At 37.5% G+C, this 21,680-nt stretch overlaps 1 protein-coding gene and 1 pseudogene across 1 annotated transcript in view; both read right to left on the bottom strand.

The window, feature by feature from the left end:
• GBE1 (1,4-alpha-glucan branching enzyme 1) overlaps positions 1 to 21,680 on the bottom strand; it is a 277,716-nt gene that overhangs the window by 111,608 nt on the left and 144,428 nt on the right. The gene's annotated exons all lie outside the window — the stretch shown is intronic.
• Positions 13,532 to 21,680, bottom strand: part of LOC108531848 (protein SET pseudogene) — a 12,024-nt pseudogene continuing 3,875 nt past the window's right edge.

The following is a 21,680-nucleotide window of genomic DNA, read 5'->3' as shown; positions in this document are numbered from 1 at the left end:
AATCAGATTTTGTGGAAAGGTATCTATTAAATTACCCATCTGTCTTAGTTTAAGTTCCTATATCAAATTGCCAAGACAGAGTGGGTTATAAACAACAGAAATTTATTCCTCATAGTTCTGGAGGATGGAAGTCCAAAATCAGGGTGCCAGCATGGTCAGATTCTGATGAGGATCATCTTACGATTTGCAAAGTGCCCACTTCTCACTGTGTCTTCACATGGTAGAAAGAGAGTGAGGGAGCTCTCTGGGGTCCCTTTTCTAAGAGCATTAAACCCATTCAGAGCGTGCAGCCCTCCCAAAGACCCCACCTCCTAATATCATCGCCTTAGAGATTAGAATTCCAACATACAAATTTCACAGGGGCAGAAACATTCAGAAACAAAAGGAAGAGAGGAAGAAGAAATAAGAAAAGGACATTTTTCTTTATGTGTTAATTTTGTGTGACTGACTCCCTACATAATGCTTAACTATTCTTTCTTGTTTTAATCACATTTCTCCAGAATTTTTCTATTCTAAGAAAATACTTCTGAGACAGTCTTTCCAGCAGCAAACATATCTAGGAACTCCCCACTTGATACTCCTTCCGTACCAAGTCTCATCTTTTCTTGGCTGACTCATGCCCCAATTCTTGCCCTCTTCAGCCCAGACTCTGCTCACTCTCTGCCTTGAGAATGCATTCCTTCCCTCCTTACTCCCTGTGGCTCCTCTATTCCTGAACTAGCTATCCATATGGTCTCTTATTCTCATTCCTTCCTTTTTCCTCTTCTAACCTCTTCTCTCTCCCTTTTCTCTTTGTTAGCCTCTCTTCCTTCTTAATCTTGATTGCACAAGCAAATGTAAAAGCCTGTCAAGCAATTCTAGGAATTGCTTATAATTCATTAAGTATACATATTTATATATGATTTTGCAAAAATAAAGATATCAGGTACTCTGTCTTGATGAATTTCGTGAGAAAATTATGTTCTACTTCACTTAATGAAAATTAACTAAGCATTTCTAATACACAATGAAATAACACTGAATTAGAAATCAAGAAAATTATGTTTTAGCCAATTTTGCAAAATCAGTATATAAACAGTATAATCTCTCGAATGTCAGGTGTGATAATTTTTGAAGAGTGATACTGGATTATTTGAATCGCGCGGGCGTGAGGAGGATAAATTTAAATTTATTAATTAAATTAATTAATAATTTATTTATTTATTATTTTTGAGACCAGAGTCTTGTCTGCTGTGCCCAGGCTGGAGGCAGTGGCGGATCTCAGCTCACTGAAGGCGCCGGCGCGCGATGCACGCCATTCTGCCTGCCTCAGCCTCCCGATAGGCTGGACCACAGGCGCGCCGCCGACCTCCGCCCGGGGCTAATTTTTTGTATTTTTAGTACAGACAGGGTTTCACTGGGGTTAGCCAGGATGGTCTCTGACTCCTGACTTCGTGATCCGCCCGTCTCGGCCTGCGCCGAAGAAGTGCTGGGAATTACAGGCTTGACACCGCGCCCGTGCCTTATTAAATTTAAATTATTGTTTTTTTTTTTTTTTTATTGTTGAGACTAGTCTCTCTCTGTCGGCCCAGGGATTGAGGTGCGGTGGCACGAATCTTGGCTGCAACCTTCTCCAAGGTTTCAAGCGATTCTCTTGCCTCAGAGCCTCCCAATAAGCTTAGGGATTACAGAGTGCCTAACACAGTCCATGACCCAGCTAATATTTTTTGTATTTTTAGTAGAGACAGGCGTTCTCATCCATATTGCCAGGTAGTATTTGACTTATCTGACCTCATAGTGATCTCACCCACCTTGGCCTCCCAAGTGCTGGGATTACAGCATTGTGCCACTATTGTCTGGCCTATTAAATTTAAATTAAAATAACTGAAAAATTAATTCAATATTAAAATCTGAGTTTTAGCATACAGAACAATTTGAATATTCTCACTATATTCTTACTAGAATACAGTACCAAAATGTTTATGACACTAAATGTCCTTAGACAATGATAGACATAGCCTCACGTGGCGCGGTGGACTTCACTCCTGTATCCAGCACTTTGGGAGAGCCAAGATGGAGCGGGTAGGATCTACGAGTCAGGATGATCGAGACCATCCTGACATAACATGGTGAAACCCTGTCTTCTACTAAAAATACTAAAAATTAGTTCCCGGGCGTTAGGTGGCGTTATATGCCTGTTAGTCCCAGTTACATCGGGAGGCGAGGCAGGAGAATGGCCGTGAAACCCGTTTGGAGCGGAGCTTGCAGTGAGTGGAGATCGCCGCCACCCGCACTCCAGCCCTGGGTTGACAGAGCGATGATCTCCGTCTCAAAAAAAAAAAATAAAAATAAAAAAAGACAATGATAGACTAATGGCCTGAAAAAAAATGACATACACACTCAAAAATATTATAAAACCAAATTCGACCAGCACTGCATCCCACAATCTCAATTGAAAGCCCAGCACAAGGTTCGCAAAATCTTATTTCTTACGTGAATGTCATGTGAGAGACAAGAGACAAACTGGTTCACGCAAGTAAGTCCTGTTTCCCCAACATAATCATAAATTATTGTCTAAATGTTAAGAACCATATCTTATACCTTTTCTTTATGTTAGTTTTAAACAAACTGACCTGAACTAAATAATGTGCATAGAAATCTAAGACACTCACATAATAAAACATTAACTTTTTTTTTTTTTTTTTTTGAGAAAGGATCTCACTTTCTAGCCCAGGCTGACGTGCAGTGGCACCATCTCATCTCACTACATCCTGGACCTCCTGGGCTCAAGTTATCCTCTCACCTCAGCCCCCAAGTAGCCGGGATGACAAGAGTGCACCACGATGCCAGGCTAATTTTTGTATTTTGTGTAGAGGCAGGGTTTTGTCATGTTTCCTAGCCTGGTCTCGAACTCCTGGACTGAAGCAATCTGCCTACCTTGGTTTCCCAAATTGCTGGGATTAATTTATCTTTTAAATACAACATTAACTCTGAAGCAGTAAAAATAAACAAATTAAAAAGTAATATATAAAGTTAATGTTTTCATAGTCATGGGAAATGGAACTGGAAATTAAGAACAACAAAAGTCTTCACTAAAATAAAGGCACATAAGCAAAGATTATGATACTTTTGGAAACCTACAAAGGTCGTATTTTCATGAGGAAAACTTAAATAAGAAATTATTTAATTGAAATGTTCAAATAATAGATTTTCTTCTACTTTTCTTCCTTTCCCCCCACAGCTTACAATTTCTCTTAGACCTTTCAAAACATGTTTAACACTACAAGAAGTAAAATCATTAAACTCTTCACTGATCGCCTTTCCTCATTGTTTATTACAAGTTTTAACACACATGGGCATTCACGCAAACGTATACCTCGATTTTTTTTTAAATCAAAAAAGAAATATGGCCAGCCTCTAGTGAGATTAAGTTCATATTGGTGAATGTATGGCCTACGTTGGAATAAAAATGCTTATGATTAAATATTGAAAATTTCCCCAAATGTAATATAATTCTCTGGTGACGACAACAAAAGGAAGAAACCACAAAAACATCAGTATCCTTAAGGAATCATCAGCTTCTTTTTGTTTGCTCCAGTTATAAATTTTGCATTTGCACATTGCTGCCTAGATTTTCAAAGGGTTCTGCAATGATTAATTTAACAATCTACCCATATTGCTGAAATATAACCAAAAACTTTTACATATATATAATTTATAATATCCGAATCAAGGATAAACTAGTGGCCAAAATAGACGTTCCAACATCCAGGCACGTTATTAATGCAGAAATGGCCAAGTGTCACCAAAATATGGCTACTTAAAAAAATACTCCTTAAGCTTGGGTGCTTTACCTCTAAAGATACACACGTAACAGTGCATATTTATGACAGTCAATTTGACCTGATTATTTGACAGTAAAAAATGAATGTGTAAAAATTCTACTACTTACAAATATATATTGAATGCTTACTAAATAAATGGCAGGCCTTGTACTGAGTGCTTTGCATGAATTATTTCATGTAATTCCCACAATAACCCTCAAAGGTGCACATAATAATAGAGATTGGCACACTTTTTTGTACAGAGCTAGAAAAAAACATTTTAGACTTCATGGCCATGTAAGGTCTCAGTGTTGCATGACTCAACTCAGTTGTGGTAGGGAAAAAGAGGACATAGGCAACATGTAAAGGAATGGGCGTGGCTATATTTCAATAAAACGTTATTTACAAAAACAGGCAGCAGTCACACTTGGCCCACAAGCAATATCCTTTGCAGACCCCTGCAATTAAAATTCTCATTTTACCACTGTTAGTATGTAACATTCACATGCCCACACAGCTGGCCAGTGAACTCAGGTCTCTTATTGCAGAATCAAAGCTGCTAACTACTACATTTATCTGCTTCTTGCCAGCAATTTAAACAGCTATTCTATGGTAAAATAAAGACAAGTATATCCCGGAGTAAAAGGTAAACTGATATGCTTATAAAAGACAAAACAAAATATTAGCACAAACCTTGCATTTACAATGCTAGTCATGCAAAATCTAGGAAATAAAAGTCTATGCTCCCCAGAACATCAAGATATCTGATGAAATTTAGAGAATGCAGTCTATGCTTTAAAAATGAGCTTTCTTTAAAAGGTTATATACTTTTTAAAGCTCCATGGAATGTTTAAGGGTTCTTCTTCATATATAATGACACAGGAGGAATGGCTAAAACCATGCACCAGGTGCTATACATTGTCATCAATGTCCATACCCATTTGCAAATGTACAGTGTATGGCCAGATTGAGAATAATGATTTTGCAAATGTACAGTGTTATGGCCAGACTGAGAATAATGATTTATGTTCAGGTCAAAATCCTGCCCAGGCAGGAAGACCCTGCGCTATTTAACAAAGTCCGATTTCACTTGGAATAAAATCCAGTCCACAGTCCTGGTTACAGGTCCAGTATAATCTGATCCAGTCTAATATTTCAACCACTGCCCACTAAGCACCAGCTATAGTGCCCTTTTTTCTGTTCTTGAAGCACGGATAAGCTCATTTCAGCCATAGGTACTTCTTACCAGCTATTCTCTCTGCCTAGAATTCTGTTTCCTTGAGTCAGACACCAGTCCCAAATGTCAATCAGAGTTCATGCAAATATGATCTCTTAGAGGACTTCTCTGGACACCCAGCTACTCTGCCAACCAATCACTCTCAGTTATGTTTTGCTTAGCATTTATGTGACCTTTTTCTGGTTTATTATTATTTACTTTAAGTTATGTGCTATTATGTAGCATTTGTTAAACTGATTAACAATCTTCCTCAATATAATAAATCTATGCTGTAGAAGTATGGATGTCACGTTTATTTAGTTGCTGCTGGATTCCCAGAGCCTAGCAGCTAGCCTGGTGCTTAGAAACCACACAGTAAATATTTGTAAAATGAAGAAATGAATGACACATATCATTGTTCTGCAGGCTACACCATATTGCCATTTATGGTTTTATTCACTTTATTATGGTGAATCATGCACAGAAAAGAAAAAGTTGTTTCGAATCTCACAGAAATTGATTTAAAATTCACAGTGCCTTATTTTATTCAAAAAAGTACAAATATTATTTTCTTTTAGAACTGATAGTTGCTGCTGNAAATGTGGCAGGCCAGGAGTGGTGGCTCACGCCTGTAATCCCAGAACTTAAAAAATAAATGTGGCAGGCCAGGAGTGGTGGCTCACGCCTGTAATCCCAGAACTTAAAAAATAAATGTGGCAGGCCAGGAGTGGTGGCTCACGCCTGTAATCCCAGAACTTAAAAAATAAATGTGGCAGGCCAGGAGTGGTGGCTCACGCCTGTAATCCCAGAACTTAAAAAATAAATGTGGCAGGCCAGGAGTGGTGGCTCACGCCTGTAATCCCAGAACTTAAAAAATAAATGTGGCAGGCCAGGAGTGGTGGCTCACGCCTGTAATCCCAGAACTTAAAAAATAAATGTGGCAGGCCAGGAGTGGTGGCTCACGCCTGTAATCCCAGAACTTAAAAAATAAATGTGGCAGGCCAGGAGTGGTGGCTCACGCCTGTAATCCCAGAACTTAAAAAATAAATGTGGCAGGCCAGGAGTGGTGGCTCACGCCTGTAATCCCAGAACTTAAAAAATAAATGTGGCAGGCCAGGAGTGGTGGCTCACGCCTGTAATCCCAGAACTTAAAAAATAAATGTGGCAGGCCAGGAGTGGTGGCTCACGCCTGTAATCCCAGAACTTAAAAAATAAATGTGGCAGGCCAGGAGTGGTGGCTCACGCCTGTAATCCCAGAACTTAAAAAATAAATGTGGCAGGCCAGGAGTGGTGGCTCACGCCTGTAATCCCAGAACTTAAAAAATAAATGTGGCAGGCCAGGAGTGGTGGCTCACGCCTGTAATCCCAGAACTTAAAAAATAAATGTGGCAGGCCAGGAGTGGTGGCTCACGCCTGTAATCCCAGAACTTAAAAAATAAATGTGGCAGGCCAGGAGTGGTGGCTCACGCCTGTAATCCCAGAACTTAAAAAATAAATGTGGCAGGCCAGGAGTGGTGGCTCACGCCTGTAATCCCAGAACTTAAAAAATAAATGTGGCAGGCCAGGAGTGGTGGCTCACGCCTGTAATCCCAGAACTTAAAAAATAAATGTGGCAGGCCAGGAGTGGTGGCTCACGCCTGTAATCCCAGAACTTAAAAAATAAATGTGGCAGGCCAGGAGTGGTGGCTCACGCCTGTAATCCCAGAACTTAAAAAATAAATGTGGCAGGCCAGGAGTGGTGGCTCACGCCTGTAATCCCAGAACTTAAAAAATAAATGTGGCAGGCCAGGAGTGGTGGCTCACGCCTGTAATCCCAGAACTTAAAAAATAAATGTGGCAGGCCAGGAGTGGTGGCTCACGCCTGTAATCCCAGAACTTAAAAAATAAATGTGGCAGGCCAGGAGTGGTGGCTCACGCCTGTAATCCCAGAACTTAAAAAATAAATGTGGCAGGCCAGGAGTGGTGGCTCACGCCTGTAATCCCAGAACTTAAAAAATAAATGTGGCAGGCCAGGAGTGGTGGCTCACGCCTGTAATCCCAGAACTTAAAAAATAAATGTGGCAGGCCAGGAGTGGTGGCTCACGCCTGTAATCCCAGAACTTAAAAAATAAATGTGGCAGGCCAGGAGTGGTGGCTCACGCCTGTAATCCCAGAACTTAAAAAATAAATGTGGCAGGCCAGGAGTGGTGGCTCACGCCTGTAATCCCAGAACTTAAAAAATAAATGTGGCAGGCCAGGAGTGGTGGCTCACGCCTGTAATCCCAGAACTTAAAAAATAAATGTGGCAGGCCAGGAGTGGTGGCTCACGCCTGTAATCCCAGAACTTAAAAAATAAATGTGGCAGGCCAGGAGTGGTGGCTCACGCCTGTAATCCCAGAACTTAAAAAATAAATGTGGCAGGCCAGGAGTGGTGGCTCACGCCTGTAATCCCAGAACTTAAAAAATAAATGTGGCAGGCCAGGAGTGGTGGCTCACGCCTGTAATCCCAGAACTTAAAAAATAAATGTGGCAGGCCAGGAGTGGTGGCTCACGCCTGTAATCCCAGAACTTAAAAAATAAATGTGGCAGGCCAGGAGTGGTGGCTCACGCCTGTAATCCCAGAACTTAAAAAATAAATGTGGCAGGCCAGGAGTGGTGGCTCACGCCTGTAATCCCAGAACTTAAAAAATAAATGTGGCAGGCCAGGAGTGGTGGCTCACGCCTGTAATCCCAGAACTTAAAAAATAAATGTGGCAGGCCAGGAGTGGTGGCTCACGCCTGTAATCCCAGAACTTAAAAAATAAATGTGGCAGGCCAGGAGTGGTGGCTCACGCCTGTAATCCCAGAACTTAAAAAATAAATGTGGCAGGCCAGGAGTGGTGGCTCACGCCTGTAATCCCAGAACTTAAAAAATAAATGTGGCAGGCCAGGAGTGGTGGCTCACGCCTGTAATCCCAGAACTTAAAAAATAAATGTGGCAGGCCAGGAGTGGTGGCTCACGCCTGTAATCCCAGAACTTAAAAAATAAATGTGGCAGGCCAGGAGTGGTGGCTCACGCCTGTAATCCCAGAACTTAAAAAATAAATGTGGCAGGCCAGGAGTGGTGGCTCACGCCTGTAATCCCAGAACTTAAAAAATAAATGTGGCAGGCCAGGAGTGGTGGCTCACGCCTGTAATCCCAGAACTTAAAAAATAAATGTGGCAGGCCAGGAGTGGTGGCTCACGCCTGTAATCCCAGAACTTAAAAAATAAATGTGGCAGGCCAGGAGTGGTGGCTCACGCCTGTAATCCCAGAACTTAAAAAATAAATGTGGCAGGCCAGGAGTGGTGGCTCACGCCTGTAATCCCAGAACTTAAAAAATAAATGTGGCAGGCCAGGAGTGGTGGCTCACGCCTGTAATCCCAGAACTTAAAAAATAAATGTGGCAGGCCAGGAGTGGTGGCTCACGCCTGTAATCCCAGAACTTAAAAAATAAATGTGGCAGGCCAGGAGTGGTGGCTCACGCCTGTAATCCCAGAACTTAAAAAATAAATGTGGCAGGCCAGGAGTGGTGGCTCACGCCTGTAATCCCAGAACTTAAAAAATAAATGTGGCAGGCCAGGAGTGGTGGCTCACGCCTGTAATCCCAGAACTTAAAAAATAAATGTGGCAGGCCAGGAGTGGTGGCTCACGCCTGTAATCCCAGAACTTAAAAAATAAATGTGGCAGGCCAGGAGTGGTGGCTCACGCCTGTAATCCCAGAACTGTGGGAGGCCAAAGTGGGCGGATCATGAGGTGGGGAGATCAGGACCCCACCTCTACTAAAAATACAAAATTAGCCAGGCGTGGTGGTGCACACCTGTAATCCCAGCTACTCGGGAGGCTGAGGCAGGAGAATCACTTGAACCCAGGAGTCAGAGGTTGCAGTGAGCCAGGATTGAGCCACTACACACCAGCCTGGCAACAAAGCGAGACTCTGTCTCAAAAACAAATAAAAACAAAAACAAAAAATAAATAAATATGGCAAAGAATTCTGCTGATTATTCATTTTGTCTTGTATTATTTTAATTATTTAAAATTTATGTATTTTATCTTTATTTTGGATAATGTTACCCTATTCATCATGTAATTTTGTAAAATGTTTCTCAGTTTAAAATCATTTTATGTGACCTTAGTCAAGTCTAAAATGTCATCTATTATGCAATTGGGAACTATTTAATTCTTTTTTCTTAGCTCTTTTCTAATTGAATTTCCCAACACTTAAGCTTTATTTTAATCCAACTTCTATGTTAGAATTTTTATCATTTATTACTTTTTTTGTATTTGTTATTATTTTTAAAATTTTATTGTAGGACAGCATACAAAGTATAGATAAATGAAGATCATAGATAAGAAGAGCCAGGCTTACACAAGAAATGTTATGCTCCTGTTCATCTATGATTAACTGCATATTAGCCCCACAAGTCCTTAGAACTAAATCCTCTTATACCAAAATTCATGTTGTTGAAAGTCACCAAACTGGATACTCACTGAAACTGATGCACTATTTCAGCATGTCAGCCTGTCACTATCCATATAACCATTAAGGGTTTTCTGGGTCAGTGTTCAGCTTTCCTATGCTAAACCACTGATATCCAATAAGAAGGAATTTGTAACCTCAACCCTACCACCTCCTCCTCTGTAATCTCTGCTTATGAGCTATGCCATATGTCAGTACCTTTGCACAAGGAAAGAAAGGGGAGACACCACCTAGTTAAATCCACTGTGCTTCTTCCATTGAAAACCCTTCTTGAGAAGTATTTTATTTAAGAAATATAAATTCTGAATGTTATTATTTGATTAAATCAGGCATTTAGGAAAGCCGCTTATTTGTGCAACGCTATCTTTCTCCTTTTCAGAAAAGCCCTCCTATATTACATTTTCAAAACCTCTTTCAACCTTCACTAAAGGTCACGGAATATGTTTGTGATATTTGCTATTTCACTGACATGTAGAACTGTCACTGTGAACACTTCCCACAACATTATTCAATGACCCCCAAACAATGCATTCCATGAGATAACAACTGTCAGTTATGATATATCTGTTAACTCCTTAAGATGATTTCCTCTCCCCTTTGGCTGCTGGCAGTCTGCATGCTGGGATAAAGAAGAGAAAGCTATCCTTTATTGGGAATCCATAATGTGTCCAGTGCTTTATCCATATAATCATATTTAATTTTCTCATTACACTTTTGGTAGGGTAGAGGGGAGGCAAAATCTTTACCTTTACCTGTTTAGGGTATCCAGCTGGGTCTGAGAGTTAGATTGACATAAGACAGATTAACAGGAGAAAAGCATACAAATTTATGTAATATAAGAGCCTTCATAAGGAAATGTTGACTCAAAGAAATAGCAAAACCTGAATGCTTATATGCTGGAGAATCACAAATATGGAAAAGTAACTAAAACAAATGAGACACTAAAGAAAGAGTAGAGTTATTTTTAACAAGGTCTGTTTGTACAGAATTCTCTAGTCCCATCTCTGGTAATAAGAACATTTCTTTCCTCCTGGTATAAGGAGGGCAGCTCTTACATAAGTGTTACATCTGCTTTCAGGAAGAAAAAGGGGGGATGAAAGTGTCCTTCTTGTGCCTGTTTTTCAAGTGCCTTTTACTGAAAACTCAAAACCAGCAATATGCCAACGTGGCCAATTTTGGGGTGACACATCCTGAACCCCATCAAGGGGTTATTATCCTCTAATTACTAATGAGGAAACTGAAACAGATATTAAGTGATTTTCCAAAATCACTTGGGCAAACAAGTGAAGGACTGGAACACTGGTCTACATCTGTCTGTCTTTCCACCCTCAAAAACATTGCTCAAAGTCAAAAAAAGAAAACCAAAAAAAACAAAACAAAAAAACTTTAAAGTCGAATTTTACTCTCAGACATGGAAAATATACCAATGATTACAGTTACCATATTTCTAGACTTCTAAAATCTTATTTTCTAATGTTTGCTCTCTAGGACTTTTTTTTTTTTTTTTTTTTTTTTTTTTTTTTTTTTTTTTTGCTTTTTTGCTTTCTTTTGTTATTTTGCTTGTTATTGATATATTAGTGAAGTTAATAAAGCTTTGGATGTTGTCACAAGCAGCTCATAGACTTTATGGCAATCCTCCTAAACTTGCCTTTTCTAGAGCCCACTTATTCACAAATGTTCTCTTTTCATTTATACCTTCACAAAGTGTTTCCCTGTTGATATTGTTGGTTGCTAATGGTTGAACCCACTTTATAAGAATTGCAGTATTAGAAAATTTTAGTGCAGATGTTAGAGATTGTAAACATACAAATTTTTCACAACGGAGTCTCGTATAGCTCAAATGTGGCACTCAGACTTGTTACTAACATAAAAATGTGATTGAAATTTATTGACAGCCAGTTACAAGAGGGATAAATGAGGAAGAAAGAGTAAAAGGGTACTAAAAATAAATAAATATATAAATGTGAGCAAATAATGCAATAGGCACAGAAACATGTGAAAATGTCAAAATAATGGATTACACAAAAATTAGTATTGCTCTAAAGTATAAAGTCTTCTCAAAATAATCTTATTTTTCCAACTATTATGATGTCACATGTCTGTCCCATTGGTTCAAATTTTGAGATTTTCCCTAGAGCAATAGCAGTACTAAGTCATCATCATCCAAGGATACTACCCCTGACCTTTGATATAGCATGTTAGTCAGTGAATTATTTCAAGAATCCTTTGTTTTACAGACACCTGTTAGTCTTTGGCAATAGTTTTACAATAAACCGAAAAGTATCTCTTTTAAAGTTGAAAGAGTACTAAGTAGTTGAAGACAAATATGTTCTTGTGAATACAATTTTGTCCATGTTCATAAACAAAAGGTCTACACTGGTTTCTCATAATCCATAAACACTTCATAATTTGAAAAGACCTCTTTGAAGGTTGATGATCTTATTAAAACAGGAAAAGAATAACATTTTGAGAAATTGGGAGTGGCATATATATTTCTAATGTGACTTTTGAGAGACAAGGTTTGAATATGGCCCAGGAACTTTAGAGGTACGGTCATCACAGTGGCTGGCAGAAACAAAAATATCATAGCTCTCTGAAGCTGTAAGGCTTGCGGATAACACCTGTGCCTGCAGGTGGCTCTATCTGAAAAGAACTGCACCACTTTCCTCTTCAACGGTGGGCACCATGTTCCACAGTGGGTCAGAGGTGACCAGGGTGCTTTCAAGTTTAGTTTTATAATTTTGAAGAACTGGATCGTGAGCACTGACAAGTTCCCAATTTAGCCTGTTAAAAACATAAAAGTGGTCGGCTTTCCCTCCTTTCACATAAACCNAAAAAAAAAAAGTAATCTCTATAGTACTCTCAATGGAGATTAAATCAGGTTACAAAAAAAAAAATTGTCACTAAAGAGTGATTTTTTTTTCCCTCCTACCTTGTATACAAATTATTTATAGGAGTCTAGAAGACAGAACAGCACCAAATCTAAAGACACTGAAAGTATTTTGACACAATTGCACTTTTCAAGTACAAAATAGCAAACAAGGATGTGATGGATGCATTCCTGTACTGGGCAATGGCTAAGAAATTTCTGACTAAAATATAATATGAAAAGTCAGAACTCATCTGGTATAGTACATTCAGTTCAGTATTCCACATTTAAGAGGGATACAGACAAATTCAGGTTTGTTAATAAATAAGAATTCAAAACCAAGTAATGCAATAGGAAAAATAATTGGGGGAAAATGAAAATACACATTCTGGAAATAGAGGAAGCCCCAGGGTACAATACTCAAAGGCACACTACGTGGAAAAGTTACTGGATCTGCTTTGTGAGCTTCCATGGGTTACAACTTGGCAGACAGATTCTAAACTCAATATAAAAAAGAATTTTCTAATGGAGAGACCCGTCCAAATACGAAATGAGCTATCTTACAAGATCAGTTTCATCTTCTGAAGACATTCAAGGGAAAGGTGAATTATGGATTCTAAAGAAAAGACTAAAGATTAAACTATAATATTGAGGCCCTTTCCAAGTCTAGAGTCTGAATTTTTTAGGATGAGAATTGTCTATAATTAGACAGCTCTCAAATTGATAAAGAGGGCACGTCAAAGTAAAATACTAGTATATAATGAATAGCATTAGCTAGTAGAAGAAATAACTGTAACTAAGACATAGTTTACAAATGCTTTTTTGATGAAGAGTCAGGGAATATCCAAACACAAGCAACGTGACAAGTTTTGAATTGTGAAAACAGGAAATATTGAAGAAACACAAGAAAAACCTCAAGAGAAATCATATTGGGGAAAAAAAGCATTTCTGACATCATGCCTAGTAAAAGTAAATACTATTACTAATCTTACTAATATGCATTAATCAGTACTAATTTAGCAGTGGTGGGAAGAAACAAACACTAGTTTAAGAATGCAAACTTTCTACTTATAGGACTATTAGAACGTTTTAGGCAGGAATGGTTCATAAGACATTTACTTTATCAAGATTATGTATCTACTAAGATCATGCCACTCTTATAGTATTAAATCCATGCTCGTTTAAAAAAAAAAAAAACAACAACAACAACCTTAAAGCAGCATTCTGGTTCCTCATATTGCCTCTTCCTGCTGGCTTTATTCTGTATTTGCCTTGAACGTTTCATCAAACCCTTTCCAGATTTCCATTTGATTTTGGTGGACTTTGAAGACAGATCACCACTCTCACTGGGATGAAATTCTTTGGGAAGAATTTTATTTTCAAAGTAAGGATTTTCATCAAAATAAATATCTATTCTGTATCCTGTTTTAGTATCTTCAAAGTCTGTCACTTCAACTCTGGTCAAATAATGCAGTGCTTCTTTGTCCTCCTCCCCAAGCAGTGCAAACACTTGGTGGATGGTTGACAAACATTGTTACCCCCAAATTTGGGATTTTGGTGATTAATTCTGACCTCTTCTGAAAAAGTGGATAGCGGAGTTTGTTACATTTCTATTCTACTTTCAAAATCTCCTCACTGGCTTGTTCATTAAATCTCTTTCATTTTGTACTTCATCAATGTGTTCAATTGCTTCTTGCTGGGTTTTTTTGGTCCCTTCTTCAGCAAGCCTGCAGAAGCAGATGTCTCCTTCGGTCCCACAGCAGGAAGCGGTCCAGAGAGCTTCTTTACCTGCTTTACTGACCATTCTGATGCACGTAGTGTGGATGAGTTAGGATAGTTCCTCAAAGACGGTATCTGGCCAAACCCATGACAGTACTACTTGGTTCCTGATATGGATGAAGAAGAAGGAGAAAAAGATGATGATGATGATGATGATGATGATGATGATGATGATGCAAAGGAGGAAGGATTAGAAGATACTGATGAAATAGGGGATGAGCATGAAGGTGAAGAAGATGAAGATGATGAAACGGAGGAAGGAGAGAAGGATGAAGGAGAAGATGACTAATAGAACACTGATGGATTCCAACCTTCCTATTTTAAAATGTTCTCCAGTCCCTGGGAGCAAGCTGCAGTCTTATTTCTCTCTCTCTCTCTCTCTCTTATTTTTTCTCTTGTCCTCAGTCACTCTGTTCTTGAGGTCTCTTTTCTCTACACCGTGTTTCTCAACTTATTTTGGGGAAAATACCTTGAGCGGAATACAATGGGAAGAGTCTCTACCCCTTTCTGTTCAAAATTCATTTTTAGTCCTTCCTGTCTGAACAAAAACTGTATGGAATCAACACCACCGAGCTCTGTGGGAAAAAAGAAAACCCTGCTCCCTTCGCTCTGCTGGAAGCTGGAGGGTGCTAAGCCCCTGGGTAGCAGTGCATAGATTTCTAGCTTTTGTCCTTCTTTCTCTGTATATTGCAATCAGAGAGTACACTGTGTCTCTATGTGAATATGGACAGTTAGCATATACCAATATGTATCTGTCTACTTTCTCTTGTTTAAAAAAAGAAAAACAAACTTTAAAAATGGGTTTATAGAAGGTCAGCAAGGGGTGAGTTTGAGATGTCTCGGTGGGTTAAGTGGGCATTTTGACAATATGTCTTCTCCTTTGGCATGTTTAATTGTGATATTTGACAGACATCCTTGTAGTTTAAGATGACACTTTTAAAATAAATTCTCTCCTAATGATGACTTGAGCCCGGCCACTCAATGGGAGAATCAGCAGAACCTGTAGGATCTTATTTGGTATTGACATTCTCTACTGTAATTTTGTTCTTGTTTATTTTTAAATTTTCTCTTTGTTTCACTGGAAAGGAAAGATGGTGCTCAGTTTTAAAGATTGAAAGTGTACAAGTTGCTTTGTTACAATAAAACTAAATGTGTACACACACACACACGCACACACACACAACCCTTAAAACTACTGATTGCATTCACAAACTCTGGAACAAAATCTGAGTTACCGTTTTTGTTTTTTTAGAGTTAGGGTCTGGCTCTGTTGTCCAGTGGTATAATCATGGCTCACTGCAGCCTGAAACTCCTGGGCTCAAGTGATCCTCCTGCCTCAGCCTCCCAAGTAGTTGGGACTACAGGTGCATACCACCACTCTTGGTTCACAATTACTTTTAAAGCATCGATCTCATCTAATATTACTAGATCAACAATTTTTTAAATTCTTTCTATATAAATTTAGTGTGTGTCCCCTATAGTTCAATCTAATCTAAGGGGGAAAAAACTCTACCATAATTTCTGAACTGTGAAATTGAAGATTAGTTCTGAATCAAAATATTCTTAATTGGCATTGATGTTCTAAGTGACTGCATAAGCAGCAGATGTCCCTGATTTGACTCAATTAAAATACAAGTTGCTTTTTAAGAATCTATTTGAGGCCAGAAATGGTTCATGCCTGCAATCCCAGCACTGTGGGAGGCCGAGGCGGGCCTGGGGTGGGGAGTATTGCTTGAGCCCAGGAATTCGAGACTTCTTTTCTACAAAAAAATAAGGAAAATCAGCGCCATGGCTCATGCCCATAATCCCAGCACTTTGGGAGGCTGAGGCGGGCAGATCACAAGGTCAGCAGATCCAGACCACCCTGGCCAGCATGGTGAAAACCCTTCTCTACTAAAGATACAAAAAATTAGCCGGGCATGGTGGCGCATGCCTGTAATCCCAGCTACTCGGGAGGCTGAGGCAGGAGAATCGCTTGAACCAAGGAGGTGGAGGTTGCAGTGAGCCAAGATCGTGCCATTGCACTCCGGCCTGGAAGACAGGGTAACGTTCCATCTCAACAAATTAATAAATAAGGAAAATCAGCTAGGTGTGATGGCATGTGCCTGTGTTCCTGTTATTTGGGTGTCTGAGGTGGGAGAATCATTTGAGTCCAAGGCCCAGGAGCTCAAGGTTACAGTGAGCTGTACTCCAGTACAGGTTACAGAATGAGATATTTTTCTCAAAAAAAAAGTTTTGTTTTGTTTTAAAAATAAAGAATCTATTTGAAAACGTATTAGCTATGTCAATAGGTTTTTGAAAATGAAGACTACTGCCAAATGCTGTCAAGAGGGAATACTTAAATCATTATTAATCTTGGGTGTATTTTCTTCCAGCTGCTTTACAATTTGTATGCCAAACCAAAATTCTTAAACTTTTGATCTTGAGAAAGCTGTAGATGTATATGCAGTTATAAGAACTGATACAGAGGGGTACTGTGTTCACTTCACCCATTTTCCCCAAATAACATCTGGAAAACTATGGTACAATATCACAGCCAGGATATTGGCACCAATACAGCCAAGATACAGAACAATTGTATCACTAGAAGGAATCCTCCTCTTGTCCTTAAGCACTCCTGTTTTCTCACCACTACCCTTAGCCCTGGAAAACACTAATTTTTTCTCCATTTCTTTGTCACTACAAGAATGATATATAAATGGGATTAAACAAAATGGAATATGTCCCTTTGGGGACGAGCTTTTGCTACTCCACATAATCCTCTGGAGATTCATTCAAGTTGTGTGTCTACTCATTTTTATTGCTGAGTAGTACTCCATGATATGGATGTACTACACTCTCTTTAATATACTGAAGAACATGTGGGTTGTTTTCAGGTACTGGCTATGATGAATAAAGTTGCAATGAACATCTAAGTGTATGTTTTTGTGTGAAAAAAGTTTTAATTTATTTGGAATACATAATCAGCAGTGCAACTGCTTGCTGGCATGTATGACAGTTGCATATTTAGTTTTACAAGAAACGACTACACTGTTTTGCAGAGTGATTATAGTATTTTACATGCACGCCAAGAATGATCCAGTCTTCTTGAATCCTCCCCCAGCAGTTGGTGTAGTTACTATTTTAAGTTTAGCCGTCTGATAGATACGTAGTGATATCTCATTGTAGTCGTAGTATCCATTTCCCTAATGATGCTGAATATATTTCCATCTGCTTATTGGCCATCTATCTATATATTCTGTTTTCTCACCATTTTATGATTATTTTAACTGTGGCATTTTGACATATTTATATATTGTGGATTTGAGACCTCTTTGGGTACACGCTTTGCAAACATTTTCTCTGAGTTTGTGCTTCTTGTAATTTCATCATCTTAACAATCACTTTAATCACAATCTTGAAGTAGTCCAATTTATCAATTTTTCCTTGTATGACAGTATTCTTATGTCAAGTCTAAGAACTCTTTGATTAATCCTACGGCTGAAGATTTTCTCCAGTTTTATTTTTCTAAAATTTTTCCAGTTTCACATTTTACGTATTAATCCATAATCTATTTTAGTAAACTTTTGCATAAAGTAGAAAATTTAGGTTGAAGTTTATTTCTATGGATGTCCAACAGGTCTGGTATCATTTGTTGAAAAGTCTATCATTTCTCCACTGAAATGCTTTCGTACTTTCATCAAAAATTAGTTGTGGACATTTGTGTAGGTCTATTTCTGGGTTGTCTATTCTGTTCCATCAATTTGTCTATCCTTTCACTGATACCATACAGTCTTGATTACTGTAACTATATGAGACTAAAAATTGGGGAGACTGATTCCTCCCACTTTATTCCACTTTTACGAGGTTGTTTTAAGTGGTATAATGTCTGTCTTACCATAAAATTTTGAAATAATCTCTATGGCTACATCTATAAAAATGTCTTCCAAGATTTTGACAGGAATTGTCTTAAACAGCTTTTGATTTGGAGAAAAATGACATCTTTATTAATTTGAGTTGTCCAATCTATGAACACAATATGTATCTCCATTTACTTAAAATTTTCTTCTTTCATCAGTTTTTTATAGTTTTCATTATACATTCCTGTACATATTTTATCGGATTTACATCTTACTACTTCTTTTAAGACAGAAAAAACATGAAGAGAGGGATGCAGGAAGGGAAAGAGAGAAGGAGGGAGAGAACAAGTGTTTATAAATAGTATATCTTTTAATTTTAATAACCACGTGTTCATTACTAGTATATAGAAATACAATTGCTTTTTAAATAGTTTTCTTGTGTACTGCAACCTTGCTCATCTCATTTATTAAATTCTGGAGAGGTTTTGTTTAGATTCCTTGGTCTTTTCTATGTTCTATATATACAATCATGTCAACTAAAAAGAGAAAGTTTTATTTATCCATTTTGATCCCTATGTCTTATTTCCTTTTCTTTTTATTTATTTTTGGCTTTATTTCATTAGCCAGAATTCCCAGCACTGTGTTAAATAAGAATGGTGATAGTGCACATCTTTGTCTTGTTCCCAAAGTTAGAAAGAAAGAATTTAGACTTGAGCCACTAAGTATATTGTTACATTTCAGTTTTTAATAGATCTTCTTTATTGAGACTTGATAGTTCCTCTCTGTTCCTATTACTCTGAATCATTTTATTTCAAATGGGTGTTTAATTTGGCAAAACACTTTATTTTTTTATTTTTATTTTTATTTTTTGAGACTGAGTCTGGCTCTGTGGCCCAGGCTGGAGTGCAGTGGAGCGATCTCAGCTCACTGCAAGCTTCGCCTCCCAGGTTCCCGCCATTCTCCTGACTCAGCCTCCCGAGTAGCTGGGACTACAGGCGCCGCCACCTCGCCAGGCTAGTTTTTTGTATTTTTTAGTAGAGACGGGGTTTCACCGTGTTAGCCAGGATGGTCTCGATCTCCTGACCTCGTGATCCGCCTGCCTCGGCCTCCCAAAGTGCTGGGATTACAGGCGTGCGCCACCGAGCCCGGCCTAATTTGGCAAAATACTTTCTCTGCATCAACTATTATGATAATTTTTTTCTTCTTTAGCTTGTTATTATGTTGGGATTTTAAATACAAAACAAGCTTAACATTTCTAGAATAAACCTTACTTGGTATAGTATATAATTTTTATATATTGCTGAATTGTATTTGAAATATCTTAAGAATTTTGCCTTTACTTCATGAGGAATATTGACCTGTAGTTATCTTCTTATTACTATCTTTATCTAGTTCTAATATTAGGGCAATACTGGCTTCATAAAATGAATTGGGTAGTGTTCCTTCTTTTTTTCTTTTCTGGAAGAAACTGTATTAAATTAGTGTGAATTCTTCAAATGTTTCAGAAAATTGTCCATTGAAAACACTTGTACATGTAGGTTTTCCTATGCTACATGCTTTTAAATTACAAATTAAATTTTATTAATAGTTACAGGGTAATTATAATATTTCAGATTTGGTGAGTTGTGGTAGTGCGTTTTTAGAAATAGATCCATTTCATCTAAATTACCAAATGTACGTATGTAGAGTTATTCCTAGTATTCTTTTACTATTATTTTGATGTCTGCACAGTGACATAAGTTAAAAATTAAAGAGAAGGAAACTTTATTGTATTTAGCCATATTTTCATTCTCTCCATTTTTCCTTTTCTATTTCATGGAATTTCAATTAACCATTCTAGGATAAGTCTGCTGGAAACAATTTATTTTAGTTTTCGTTCATCTTAGAATGTCTTAATTTGCCCATCATTCTAGAAGAATATCTTTACTGTTTTCTAATTAATAAACTTGTAAGAAATATCTTAATACACAAAGTGTTTTCAACTTACAGTAGGCCTACAGCCTTAGAGTAAATTACTTTATATTTAATAATTCAATGATCACGCTCTAGGACTTATTAACATAAGTACTCTCAAACTGTTTTCCAAAAAGCTTGCAGAAAATTAGACACCATGAAAAAAACTAAAAAAGTGATCCCTAGTTGGCCTCAGAAAACTCAACTCCACACTCCATGACTCTACATGATCCCATTGAAGAGGATCATTTATCATGTTAATTTTTAGGCAGGACAAAGAGGAATCAACTTTGAATGGCAGTGAGAAGTTTCTTTCGCCTTTGACATTCTAAATCAGGACCTGTTTCCTCACATTCCAGTTGACCTTGGCATTTTTGCTTCACTTTTCTCTCACAGTTCAGAAATTTCATTGAGGATGCATATCCTATCCTGAATCTCCCTTTGTATTAAGAGGTTAGAAATGAATTTAGGCCACCTCTCATATTACACATGTAGAGTAAGTCCTTGAAAAAGGAGAATTACTTAGTTACTTGCATACTTACTTGAAAAATTAAGGGTAGAGCTAAAGGTATTGATGTTCCTTTACCGATATTTGCTCTTCATAAATCTACTCATCAGTCATTTTCTCAGCCTGAAAAACTGCTACACACCCAGAAAAGATACTGTACCTAATATACTTTTGGAAATCTTTGAACTTATATATGAGATTCTTTTTAAAAAATGACTCTTTAAATTATATCAAAATAATGCAAACATGTAGAAAATTACTATATAATTTTGTCATCGACTGCAAGGAACATGTAATTTTCATTCATTTATTTTTTAAAAGGGATCTCTGATAAAATCATCAATAATATTGATATATTTAGCATTTGTCTCTTCTCTGTAAAAAGAAGAATTAACAACGATATTTTGCAGACCCTCAGCACCATGGCTAAACTATGCATGTAGTATCCATTCTATAAAAAAAATTGTCCTTCATATTATCCAAGCCTTTATGAACTTGATCCAAGTTTATCTTGAAAATATATCTACACATACATATATGTTAAGATAATCTACGATTTTCTCACTTAGATGGAACAAAATGGTTTTATGGTCGTCTGCTATATCTGTCCATGTTGAAATTAGAATAAAAAGAAACATATTTCACATATATTAAGGGTACAACTATAGGTTATCATGCTAATTTTTTTAAACTGACAATTAGATTGTTTATTTCATTTGAGTGTATATGTCTACATTTGCATTTTAATATAAATTGTTTATTGATTCCATTAATCAAGAGAAAATAAAATGAAAGGTTGGAAATTATTTAACACAACACATCATTTCATGGGGGCTCATTAAAATAGAGGCTCAAAATTATGACTATGTGGGATGGAAGAAAATTATAAAGCAAATAATTATGTATATAATTGTTTTAAAATTATCCTCTAGGTTGGAGACACTCACATTCAAAAATTCTTTAGGGACTTAATTAAAATAGAAAGAATTATCACTTTTCAAAAATATGACCAAGAGATTTAATTTTGGCTTTTCACATTTATTTTGACATTTTAAAATGCATTTTAATGTGAGGAAACAAAACACTATTTTACATTTGAAATGAAGTTTTTCTTTCTTTTTACTTTTTTTTGTAGATCTCTTAGAGTAAAACTTTTCATAATAAGTTAAAAAGCGTACCATTAAAATGTCATCACCATTAAAAAATATATAAATTTATAAGCTAAAATATCTCCA

The sequence above is a fragment of the Rhinopithecus bieti genome, unplaced genomic scaffold (assembly GCF_001698545.2).
Source record: "Rhinopithecus bieti isolate Rb0 unplaced genomic scaffold, ASM169854v2 scaffold_566, whole genome shotgun sequence".
Taxonomy (NCBI): domain Eukaryota; kingdom Metazoa; phylum Chordata; class Mammalia; order Primates; family Cercopithecidae; genus Rhinopithecus; species Rhinopithecus bieti.
This window is presented reverse-complemented; position numbering and strand designations above follow the sequence as displayed.